The sequence below is a fragment of the Anopheles funestus genome, chromosome 3RL (genome assembly GCF_943734845.2).
Source record: "Anopheles funestus chromosome 3RL, idAnoFuneDA-416_04, whole genome shotgun sequence".
Classification (NCBI taxonomy): domain Eukaryota; kingdom Metazoa; phylum Arthropoda; class Insecta; order Diptera; family Culicidae; genus Anopheles; species Anopheles funestus.
This window is the reverse complement of record NC_064599.1, coordinates 48,793,362-48,805,783: the sequence shown is the minus strand read 5'-3', so window position 1 is coordinate 48,805,783 and position 12,422 is coordinate 48,793,362. Positions and strand designations below refer to the sequence as shown.

Here is a 12,422-nt window from a genome sequence, read left to right as displayed (position 1 = left end):
GTAACCACAAATCCAACCACTGACATTCAACGTGCCATTTGGTTCATTCCGACCGGATGGCCCAAGCTGACATTTAACCTTCAATCCGTTTAAGCGAAGTTGACCGGGGTAAGTAACGAATGGATAAGCTTATGTAGTGAACTTGGAGTAGAAAGATTGTTATTATAATCACAGGGTTCTTGCACCCGAATCATTCATTTTGTGTATGTTAGTCACACTGTTCAAAATTGTTTGATTTGCTACTGAAACAATTATTTATTGTTAAACCATCGTAATAGTTTTTTGAGGTTATTTGAAAATATTTGATGTACATAGTTTATTTATTTATTTATTTATTAATTTATTTATTTATTTATTCATTTATTTATTTTTTTATTTATTTAATATTTCTTTATTTATTTATTTATTTATTTATCTATTTTTTTATTTATTTATTTATTTATTTATTTATTTATTTATTTATTTATTTATTTTTTTCATTTATTTATTCATTTATTCGCCACACGTAGCTCTTCTTTGAGTTTGAGTTTGCGAAAAACAATTAATTTTCTCAAGTTCATCAACACCAGCAGATAGTGCATAATGCACAAGATAAGGTAGGTGGCGAAATCAGTGTAGTAAACTTTGCAAACTGAATTTCAATTACGTTAGCCATCGCTTCGTACCGTAGGCCACCAGGTAGGTCATTGTTCTATGATGAAAGGTATATATATAATATTTGCAAGTCGAGCAATTATTCAGCACGGGTGCACTGTGTTTTTTTGCCAAACTAACAAAAAACTATCTTGAGTGTCCATACAGCATTACTGGTTCGTTCTTTTGCATGTACAGATACTTTTTTTACTATATTTTTACTTTTTAACTTTATTCCTTATACTTTTTTAACATATAAACATGCCTTATTTCTTTGATTGAAATGTCTGAAATGTGAAATTGTGAAATGATTTCAATTGCAAAAAAAATACAAATACTAATACAAATGCTCTATAATTGTATAGAACAAACTGGTTCGAACCGACAATATGGTTGTGTTCAACCTTATCTTCGATAAACAGAACACAGAATTATTCTTTATAAAGTCACACGATGATGCATTCCATTTGTGGACATTTATATTTCCTGCGCCAAATTGTTCCAGTGCTTTCATAATTCCCACCCGTGTGAATTATTGTGTGCCGATCATTTGCTAACAGCTACAAACTTTTGTGATGACGATAATGACCGTAATGATTGTCATTCTTACAGTTATTGTTATTATGCTCTTAATGGTTCCCACTATTATTATTACTGTCGTGTACCATTTAGCTGACCAAACAGTAATCAAACAGAGCTTTGGTCGGTTTTTGGCAATTGGCGACACCATTTACCCTGCAATAAATGGAATACATTGCGTAAAAGTACGTAAGCGTAAAAAAAACAAACACTCCAATAAATGTAAACTAAACGCAAAAAAAACTGGAAAATTGTTCTAATTTTTCAGGACAGTAGCTTACTTGTTTTGTTAAAAATGTAAAAACAAATCATGTACATCTAGCTTTATGTATAAGAAAAAAATCGCCGCTAAACTATGCGAAACAAAAGAATAAACTTCCCTTCGATAAATGTGTTTGTTTTGGTAAGACCGTGTCCACAGTCGCTGCAGCACTTTTGGTAAAATGCTCATCAGATCGCAAGAAGGGCGCATGCATCAATAAATTTTACTACGGAAAATAGGGCGCCCTTATTTGCAACGCCAAAGCACCACTAACGCTGACGTAGTTATATAATTTTTTTGGTCTGTCCTTAGAACAAGAGCTATTCACGAGGCGTGACCTACACCGCAATAGACCGGCAGGCGAACAGAATGCCCTCTGCATGTGGTTTCTTTTTCGCCTTGTCACGTCCGGTCCTGTCCGTAACAGCTCGCGGCTATACGCTTTGTGACATGTTTACTTTATTGGTTAATTAAGGAGGTTCAGGAGGTGGTAGTTAAAAAAAAACAAAAAAACTAAATAGTATCAAATAGAGCGTCCAAACAACGTTGTCCTGTTGGAGTGGCCATTACGTGCATGTGCTACGGTGTTAACTGGATGCAGTAAAAATTGATTCCCTTTCTATGCTCTAAACTTGGATCAAGTAAAATGCGTTTCTGATCGGCATATTAAATGAAAACTCCACATGAAATTAACCCAAAGATAGGCTTCTTGTTTCCATGTCGCGTCTTCTCTGTATGCAGCAAATAGGCGCATGCAATTGTGGAAACCTTGAAATCGTGATCAATTAAACGTAATTTATCACCCATTTGCGGGGGCATTCTCACTCACACTGTTCGTGTTTAGGCAAACTGCCATTTTGATTGCGTGGCATTGAATGTATTCCTTTTGGCACGCGTTAATTGAGCTTTCCCGCTGGCAAACGGGTTGTACTAGGAGCGATCCAATGTCACTTTACCATTACCACTGTTGAGCCAATGTGTCCTTTTCCCGTTGGACTGACGCCGAAAAGCGAATGGACTAGCATTTTGTCCCTTTGACATCGTCTAACCAATTTATGGGTCTCGTTAGGTGATTGATGGGATGAGATTTTCGGACAAATCTGAGAATGTTGCAGCTGGCTTTTTCACCATAGATCTCTAGAATGATTCTTTTTCAAGTGTGTATCAGTCGGGATACCGTACAGACTTACTTTAACGATCTCATGCATAATAAAGGATGCTTTCTCCTAAATGTTGCTTGCACTAATGCATTACCACGCCGAGATTGTAATTGCACTGAATAATTGACTGATGCTTAACTGAGCACAACATAAAACTGTGTTATGCTTAATCATATAAAATAATGACACACAAACAACACTCGTCTTAAGTTGCTGCTGCAAAATAAAGACAAATCTCTAATTAACAACAAATATTATACATATTCTAATTTTAAAAGTTTTTTTTACATTGAATCTTTTGCATTTTGAAACGTGTTATCTGTTTCTTCTTCTTTTGTTGCAATACAATTTTAAGAGGTCTTGGCCTGCCATCGCTGGCTTTTCTTGATTTTATTTTACTCGTAGCAGGATACACAAGATTAGTCATGAAAACTTTGGTTACTTTTAGTTTTAATAGAATATTGTCGTGTTGGCTTTTTCTTTGACTTGACTCTCAACCAATTAGAATTTGATTTTAGTTTATGTTTTCAATACAATCATTTCCAGAGTTACACGAGTTGCGCAAATTTCAGATACGCGATTTTGAAAAAAAATTGGAAGTTTAGGGAGTTTTGATATGAGGAATTTAATTTGTTTTCTGTGAACTTTGAAATATTTTTAAAAATTCGTTATATTTTATCAGTATAAATATTAATTTAAGTAAAATGTTCGTAAATTGTTGTAAAAAAAATAAAAAATATAGTTTAACCTTATGTTTCTTAATGTGGAAATTAGCATTCAATCCTTTAGTATGAAGTATAAACAACGTGTTGAACGATATTCGACTTACGCGTAAATTCGAGTTACGTCGATTTCTTCGGAACGCATCATTCGCGTAACTCGGGAAATGATTGTAATTGTAAGCAATATAAGGTCAGGCTTGATATGTACGAATAAAAATGTCTGTTTTAGTAACTTAGCGTTCATTGTATAGAGCGCCACAAAATGCAGTTTACAGTTAATTATTACACATAGATACATAAATGAGTTTGTTTCTTGCGAAGACAAGTTTCTTTACAAGTTCCTTTAATTGCTATAAATTTAAGCACCCTTACCATACACCTGCACACATAATCCCCATATAATTCTACTGTTCCACGTATGTAATTGAATATCTTGAATGCGATTTATTGCTTACACGGCTAATCCTGTTTCCGTAACAGACCAACGGAAAGCCATCTTGAACGTTTCAAGAACGCCCATATGGTTCGACTTCGCGAATTGAAGTCAATTATCTCCACTGCCAGATCCGCTTTTACGCCTCCTTGAATTCGATTCGATATAATTTTTCGCAACCCTAAACCTTATTTTGTTCCACGTTTTATTGGAAATGCGATGAAAAAGCCACTGCCGCTTATGGTACGATTTGATTGTGCTACACTTCTATCACAAAATCGAACCGAACGAATTTAGTCTACTTTTACACAATAGCAAGTAGCTCTTCTTCTCATGCTATTCGTTCATCACCTATTTGGTATGCCTGAGAGTCAAGAGAAAGCGTTTTTTCTTTCTTGGAACACAGTCTACGATTCTACTCTCGAGATCAAATGCGGGCACTTCATGCCAACCGTAAGACTGGAAAACTTTTAAAGACTAGAACACTCCTACGGTGAGGCGGTGGAATCACCTACTACAACCAAACGGTTTTTGCCAAAGAAAACTCTGACAATCGTTCGTTCATAATACCGTCATCCTTTGCGCAAAGTTCTTCCACAAAGCAATAATTTCGACACAGCACAGTACGACGAGTGCAGAATTTGTGGCTATTTTTCGCCACACTCATCATCAAAATCTTTCGCCGAAAAAAAGAGGTCCTCGACGGTGCTTGAATATGAACGAGGAATTGGGAACATAGATGATCATAAATTGTCAAATAAATTATTTTCCTCCAGCTCTCACACTACACACGTTCCTTTTGCCTTCCGTTCGCAACACCACCGTTGCATTAATAGACGTCGAGCACTACTAGCATATTTGTTCTATCCCTCCGCCAAACAACCAATTCAATGGAAACGCCTGGTCGCTCACGATATCAAATGGCAAGCGAATGACGGAGCCATTCGTCTTACCAATCTATTTATAGACATCGACCTGAATTGAGACAATTCGTTGTGGAGTGTTGTATTTTATTTTCTTGTAAATTAGAAGAAAATTAAGCACAACAAAACGGCATCTCTTACGCAGTACGGTTAAACGTTCGTGATTGTAGCAAAACAATACCCTGTATTGATTAAAAATATCATTTTTGAAAAATTATTTATTTAAAAAAAAAGGTTTTAACTGCAAAGATTCGACTAAAATCATATAATAGTTTGAAATACGAAACTGGCTCTGAATGATTCCTTATGGATAATAATACATATGATACGTTTTTCTTTATGTTTAGCCTAACCCTGGATTAACTACCATATAGCTGGCATAATAAACTTATTTGCATCATGTATCTTGATAATCATCCTGTCGTCAGTTTTCCTGAGGTCAGTAACCAGTAATGTAAAGAATTAATATCGACATAAATATTTATCTGGATTTGTACCACAATTTAGAGATCTATTAATTCAAATGCAAGTTATTGATCATTTGTAACGTCTTATCATCGAATCTATTTTCGTTCGATTCTTGCCCGGATTAGTTGACCTTAAGGTAGCTGAAAGCTAATGTGTAGGATTAAAGTTGATATGAAGCAGCTAAACATCGTACTATGCATCTATATCACTTCAGTCAACCATCAATGATGTTTAGCTGCATACCTTTTGCGCTATCCATTCGCTTAATCGGATCATAGAAAATGTTATTCCAATCACCAAGTAAGACTTGCTTTGGCTACGTTCTAAACATTACGTACGATTGATAATAAACGAATACAATGCCGCACCTGACATAGAAATCACTAAACCACCGTTTGGCAATGTAACACGATTCTTTTGTAACTAAGTTATTTATAGGCCGCACGCCCTAAATACTCCGGAACTACCAATAAGCTGACAGTAGAACACATTTTAGTTGATATTTTGCCATGTGCTTTGTTCTGCCTTGTGCTTTACACGAGAATACGTATCATTGAAACGTGCCTACGATAGCTTTGCTAAATCGATTCCTGCTTCAAAGGCAATGATTTGCAGGAGAATAAGTTAAGTCCGCCTTTAATAGTTCCTATTTGAATGTACTGACATAAACAAAAAAAAACAATACTCATATTGAATAGTTTTTCATACAGAACAATAGATCTTTGTTGTGAAGTTACGGATGAATGTAGCAACTAATCACTGAAGAACGTAATCTGTTTACGTTTTCAGTGGAAGTGCTTGCACAAACAAAAACGCAAACATAATCGAATCAATAATTCAAGAAATCGTGTTCAGACCATTTGCACTTTGTAGATTGTTGCGTAAAATGATATAGAAAGAAAATCTATACATATAAATATGTACTGTGCTGTGGGATAATATGGGAAAATAAGAAGAAAATATGTTGAAAAAATATATGAAAATACTTATATTTAGTTTGCAATATTTTATTGAAAAGTTCTTTTTATTATACAAGACGCGATTGTATTTCACATCAAATATATGTCGCTTATGGCGATACAAATAAAATTCTATCAAAAAAAGAGCATCATATAACTGGTGCCATTAAGTTAAAGGCACTATGAAAACAAAGGTTCTTCTGGCTCAAAAAACATATTGTTCATGTACCACAGCAATGTTTGTATGCTTTGTAAATAAAAAAAAACATATAATTTTGTGTTTTTCAGCCATTTAATTAGAGACCTAAAAGGCAACATTGTTAGTTGTTTCACAATCAAATTCCTTCTTTCTGTGAATTATTTCTGATTACATATCTTCACATAGTGTGTGGCTGAATACGAAAAGGAAGTTTACCGTTCAACCACAAAATTGTTTTATTTCCGGCCCCGAAAATCACAGCAAGTTCCTCCATTACGTTGACCATCGGTTGTCGGCTTGTTCGTACCGTTAGAGTTTCGATTAAATTACATTTATACTGAATTCGTCTGCTAACGATGCCTCTGTTCATCCCCTTGGTAAGATGAATCATTTGTCGGGACGCAATACATTGTCGACGGATGGAGAGATTCAAAAAGATTCAATTTGTATCAATGACATTACAGACAACCAACCAACAGCGGAACTTCGTTTTCGAACTAGGATATCTTTAAGCGAAAATACACTAAAAGTCGTTTTTTTACCAGCTATGACCGGGTCGTTGAATCTCTTCCATGTGTTAGGCAAAATATCAATGTTGTTAGTTTCCATGCCAACAAGCCTAACAACAAAAAACATTACATGCCATTTTAGCAATAATAGTGAAAGTACATATTATACTAACATCTTTCTTGTAGCACTTTTTTCCTATGTTTTTTGGAAAGCAGAATTAGATGAGACATTTCTCTTCTTGATTTAACGACCTCTGAGGTTGTGCCGGCTATTTCTGTCTAACTAGACTTTTTTTTACCATGTAGCCGGATAATTAGTCCTAACTCAGACTTAACTCAGGTTATTATAGAAACCTGGGTCACGATTCTTTGCAACGCAATCATAGCTCAATAATGAATAGTACATTCATATGTTTAGAAAATTTTCAACATTTGACATCGACAGTGTACGTGCTCGACCACCACAAAAATGGACAAATTCTACCAAGAAATGATGATACGTCATTGACCGTTTGCCGGTTAGGCGATGAAAAATATACAATAAAAGTACCCATTACGGCGAACCACACCGGTAGCGAGATGGTTAAGGATAAATTATTCCGATCTATTCAGACGGTGTCGCTAGCAGAAACTGCAAACCTATTTCAAACTGTATGTGGCTGATCAATTGAAATACAGGGTTTCAAAATTGAATTCAACCGTGCGAGTGGCTACCAAGCTTATCAACCTCCCTGGAGTGATGGAACTCGGTTCGCTGCAGATCCGTGCCTTACTCCAACGTGAATCTGCTGCATAAACTATGCAGCGCATTCCACAGTCAGACCGTTCCAGATATCCAGCATTTTCACAGTATCAATTTACAATCTTTCTGCTACATTAATCATCGAATCGCCAGCTCACAGGGCCGGCATTCGTACAACGGTACTGTGCCGTGAGTCGAAAAAGTTCACCACAGTCCGACACCAGAACTGTCAAAAGAAGCTTAAACTGAATCAGGCAAATTTGTGATGCATACCTGTACAGAGTTGCTGTTGCAGATGCTATTTCCATGTTTCGCTATAACCCATGGTACTCTACCGTAAATCACACACTACGATGGAATATACAGCGTAGAATACAATGGGAGACATTTAATCACATTAATGGCGACACAGCTGCGATTCGTGAATCGCAATGTATATTGTATGTAGTTTATACAGTCTGTTTCGGTTTCTAACTGGGAGGGAAAAAATCAATATTGCAACGTGGTACACCGCTCACCCTCCTTTGCTTTGTTTTGCCTGCACATTTCTTTATGAAACTGATTTCTTTTTGTTTGTAGTAGTAAATAAATAAGGATTTACGGATAAAAGCATTATTTGACCAAAGGAGAGCAAATATATTTAGGAAAATATCATGCTTGTGTAAAACATATCTTCGAGTTTCGTTATTTTGATGGATTAAAATAACATAAAAATAAAATTTCAATGTTTCTATATTACGTTAAATATGATTTAAACTTGCTTTAGGACAGTACGATCATGTATATTAATTTGTTAAATCTGTTAGTGTAATCGATCCATACTAATTGAATTTTATTAAGAAATTATACGGTAACATAACAGAATCTGATAGGAATTATGTTTTCGTTATGCGTATTTCTTCGTTTACTGTATCGTTTACAACTTCATTTGTTCCTCAAAAAACAAACAACAAAAACGGGGCAAAACATTACATTTGCTTATATCTTACCTTTATGAAGGATCATTCCACGATAATATGAGATATTCCTGATTGACTAAAAACTAACGATACGACGGTTTCATTTACTTTTTTGACATACACACATTAACAAAATAAATAACACAAATGTACACTCCACTCTTACACACTAGTTAGACGCTTTGGTTTGAGGATTTTATCTGGAATCTCTGAAATAATATATTTAAATACAAAAACATAGCCACCATGCGTAATGTTGATCGTTGCAAACCCATTTATGTTACCAAGGATGAGTTATTGAAAATTATAACAAAAAATAATTATTTAAATATGTACCTAGTGTCCATGTAAACGAAGATTTTCCTATGAATTAAATGCAATACATATTTCATTTACGTATATATAATATAATATATATATTTTCCATTGCCTTATGCAGCTACTTTTGCATGAACATGCACCATCTACGAAGGATTATAAAGAAATCGTGGTATGGTCGTATGGTAGCACCCTAAACAGACTAAATAGAACGAGTTATATCTATGAAGGGGCCCATTATATACCTTATGAAAAATTGTTACCATTCGTGCAAGCCTAACAAAGGGCAAACGTAGTGCTAGCATAGGGAACGAATCGAGGAATTCCACTTCCGGTTACTTAGTTTGCTGCTGCCGCCGGTCTTTACTTTCTTTTTGGTATTTATACCAGCCTTGTACACTACCACATAAACGAATGTTGATTTCGTTGCTTGATGTTCTTTTCGAACGAAGCGGTCACTTGCCACCTTTGCGTAGTAGAATTTCTACCCAATGTTTAAACGCAACAAAATGCCTAATGCAAAGTTAAGAAACGATCGATGAACCACAAATTTGCCCTTTTCTCTGTAACAACGTGTGGCTGTTGTATGTGAAACGGTACATTTGCAGCATTATTAAATATGCTAGACAGCAAACAAATACACAACTGATACATTCCACTATGGGTGCGATAATCGAAAACTTTAGTGGTCAGTAAAAGATACGAATCAAAGATGATCAGCTAAGGGGCTGCGAAATGCGGTTACGGATATCTCCACTATAGCCGATTGTTTGACAAAAAGACGAAAAACACAATTCCTTTAATGCGTTTAATGCGGCTCGACTAAACGCTTCCGGTGTCACGTGCTACAACGGATCAACGTTCAGTTCCGCCGAAGCTAAAACACGTTATATTGATTTTCAAAGGTTCGGAGCGTGTTTACGAGGCGTTTGCGAGAATTTTGGGTCGTGTTAGAATCACAATCTTTACGAATTTGTTATACTTGGCAATCGTCACATTAGTAGAAGTTTAAAAAATTCTTGATTCCATCGCTTGTTTTTCCCTTTTTAAACAAATGATGTACACAAAAGTTTGAATAGTTAACATACTTATGTTAAAATAAAAAATATAATCATCTGCCATTCTACGAACTACCCGTAGAAATTCCGTACACCAGTTAAGCACGCTAGTGTGGGCTCTTTACGAAGCACACTATTTCGATTCTAGGCCAAATTGATCCGCTTGAAGCTTTGTAGTGAACGTCACTGCAATAATTTATCACGAGCATAAAAGCGGATGGAAGCGGTCCGCTAACATTTTCACTACCGATATTGCGACCGGATTGCGGGAAGGGACAGACCTTTCGTTATTCACGGTCATCGGGAACCGGGGTCACAACACGCACACACACGTACGCTGGAATTTCAATGAATTGGCACAAATTTTGGTGACTGAGGTATTGATTCAGCTGTTGTGCTGCACACAATACAATTCACGACGTTTATTTTCGAGTCGTTCGATGAGACAATCCCAAACCAACATGGTACAACTGGGAGATATGCACTATTGAAGCACTTTGTGAACCAATGTGAACTAACAGGTATATCAATTGTAATATAATGCGATTATTTTCACTCTCCGTTAGGTTCACTTGTATATAAAGTTTACAAAATTTCACATTGCACATGAAAGATAGTTGCGTCGACAATGCGCTTGCTAAACTTGCCCTCTAAACGTTCTCGAAATTTGCAGTGTCAACGACATTTGCCAACGTGCCGTGTCAGCCGTTCCTGTCTTATGCACAGTGTTGAAATCTTCTAATGCGTAATCACAAGCGCAAGAACTAAGTTGTAATGCACTTTTCGCACACTGAACGTAATACGACATGTGAACAATGGTGAACGGTTCTAAATCCATGGGTGTGTGATGGGCAATGATGGCTTATGTGTGTGTTTCTGCATGCTGTGTGTTGTGGAGTATAAACACGCACGGAGCTACTATGAAGTATTACCGATTGGGCTATGAAAGTGGAACTAACGAAATGTGCTTTGTGCAATGTTCAGGAGCCAGACGTACGACGCCGAACGCCCGAACGTAAGACGAAGGCAACCTAACCGAGGCACGAACCCGACCCGTTAAGGCTTCGGTTCGGGAAAACCATCTGTGCGCGTTTGTCAACACACAGATGGTGAAAGGATACGCGAAATGAATGAAAAGCTCTTGCCAAATGAGATTCACACAAAGCAAACAAGCGTACGGCAAAGCTTTCCACCATCACCCATGTGTTAGTGTCACACGAGAAATAGTTGTAAGGAGAATGAACAGACCAAAACATGATAAGCTTTCGGAATCGTAGAAATGCTTAGCAAAAAAAAAAATAAAAAAGGGAACCGGCATTTGATACAAAAATAATTGTTGAGTATGCAGCTAATTTACATTGAGTTTAAACAAACGTTTCTTCACAATACAATGTTAACCTTTGGGCCGTTCGGCTTCACCGCAGTGCAGACCAACGAGAGCAAACCATCGTTTTAAACTAATGATATTCAGATATTTTGATAATAAATCATGCTTTCACTCAATCAACTTTACAACACTTGTGTGTAGTATATTATTAACATTCTGTCTACAGTTTTATAGCAGCCCTGTCCAAACCATATGAAAAGATTTGAAAACAGATTTAATAGATAAAAGATACATTTTCTTGTGCACTATATTTTACGTTATCTTTATTATTACATTTGCTTTCTGCAAAGAATGGCAAATAAACAAAACAAAAATGCGTCAAGTTTTGATGCTCTATGTGTTTCATTCTTCATGAAGTCAATAATGGTAGTAGATATGGCTTTAATAATAACCAATAAAATGAGAAAAGTTTCGATGCGGTAAATAGAGGCAAAATGTATAGTCCTTTACTAATCTCTACCGCTACCGTTGTTCCTCTCGTCCGGCATTGGAAATCAGTTTGAAGCCGAGATTTCGAGTGTTGAAAGGATATGCTACGGGAACAATGAGGGCTGTGACTTCTTCACACCCGAAGAGTGACATTGAATGAAAATAAATTCAGTTTTCCCTGCAACTACCACGAACCACGCACTTCGCCATCAACCGCAGCACTTCGCTCTAGCTCTGCTTGGCTGGCAAAATTGCTCTTGGCGTAAAATCCCTTCAATCCGTTCGTGCGCGGCAAGCGTTCACTGCTGGCTGCTTGTTCACCGTCTGGTTATTGATTTTATTTGCCTTTCGTTCCGCACGAGCACTCATTTTTCTGGCCACTCAGAGCCGATTTTGCCATCGTTTTCGTTGAGCTTTCAAAAAGGATTCGGCGTATGAAAAAAAAAACGGTAAAGATTCACTGGGAAGTACATCAATGAGCTGAGATCAGCGTAAACTTGTGTACACAGTTGGGTTTAAGGTCTGGTAGTTTTATGTGACATCATACAAACATGGAGTATGTACAAAAGGGCGCTACAAATGAACAATCTCACGTAAAAAGTATATGGTGAAACTTTACAATTAGCTTGATTCTACAAATTTTGTTGTTTTTTTGTATTATTTGTTCCATTCAAATTTAATT

General features: G+C 36.4%; 1 protein-coding gene across 9 annotated transcripts in view; it reads right to left on the bottom strand.

The window, feature by feature from the left end:
- Positions 1-12,422, bottom strand: part of LOC125769602 (pleckstrin homology domain-containing family G member 5) — a 74,722-nt gene that overhangs the window by 42,067 nt on the left and 20,233 nt on the right. The window contains exons 1-2 of one of the 9 annotated variants that reach the window (XM_049438360.1): positions 9,112-11,370; positions 8,579-8,757 (exon numbers count right to left, since the gene is read on the bottom strand). The exons of 5 other annotated variants lie outside the window; for them this stretch is intronic. The gene's annotated coding sequence lies outside the window, so the exon portion shown is untranslated. Of the gene's footprint in view, positions 1-8,578; positions 8,758-9,111; positions 11,371-12,422 lie in introns of those variants that run through there. 3 more of the 9 variants (XM_049438362.1, XM_049438361.1, XM_049438363.1) reach the window with 3 other exon arrangements.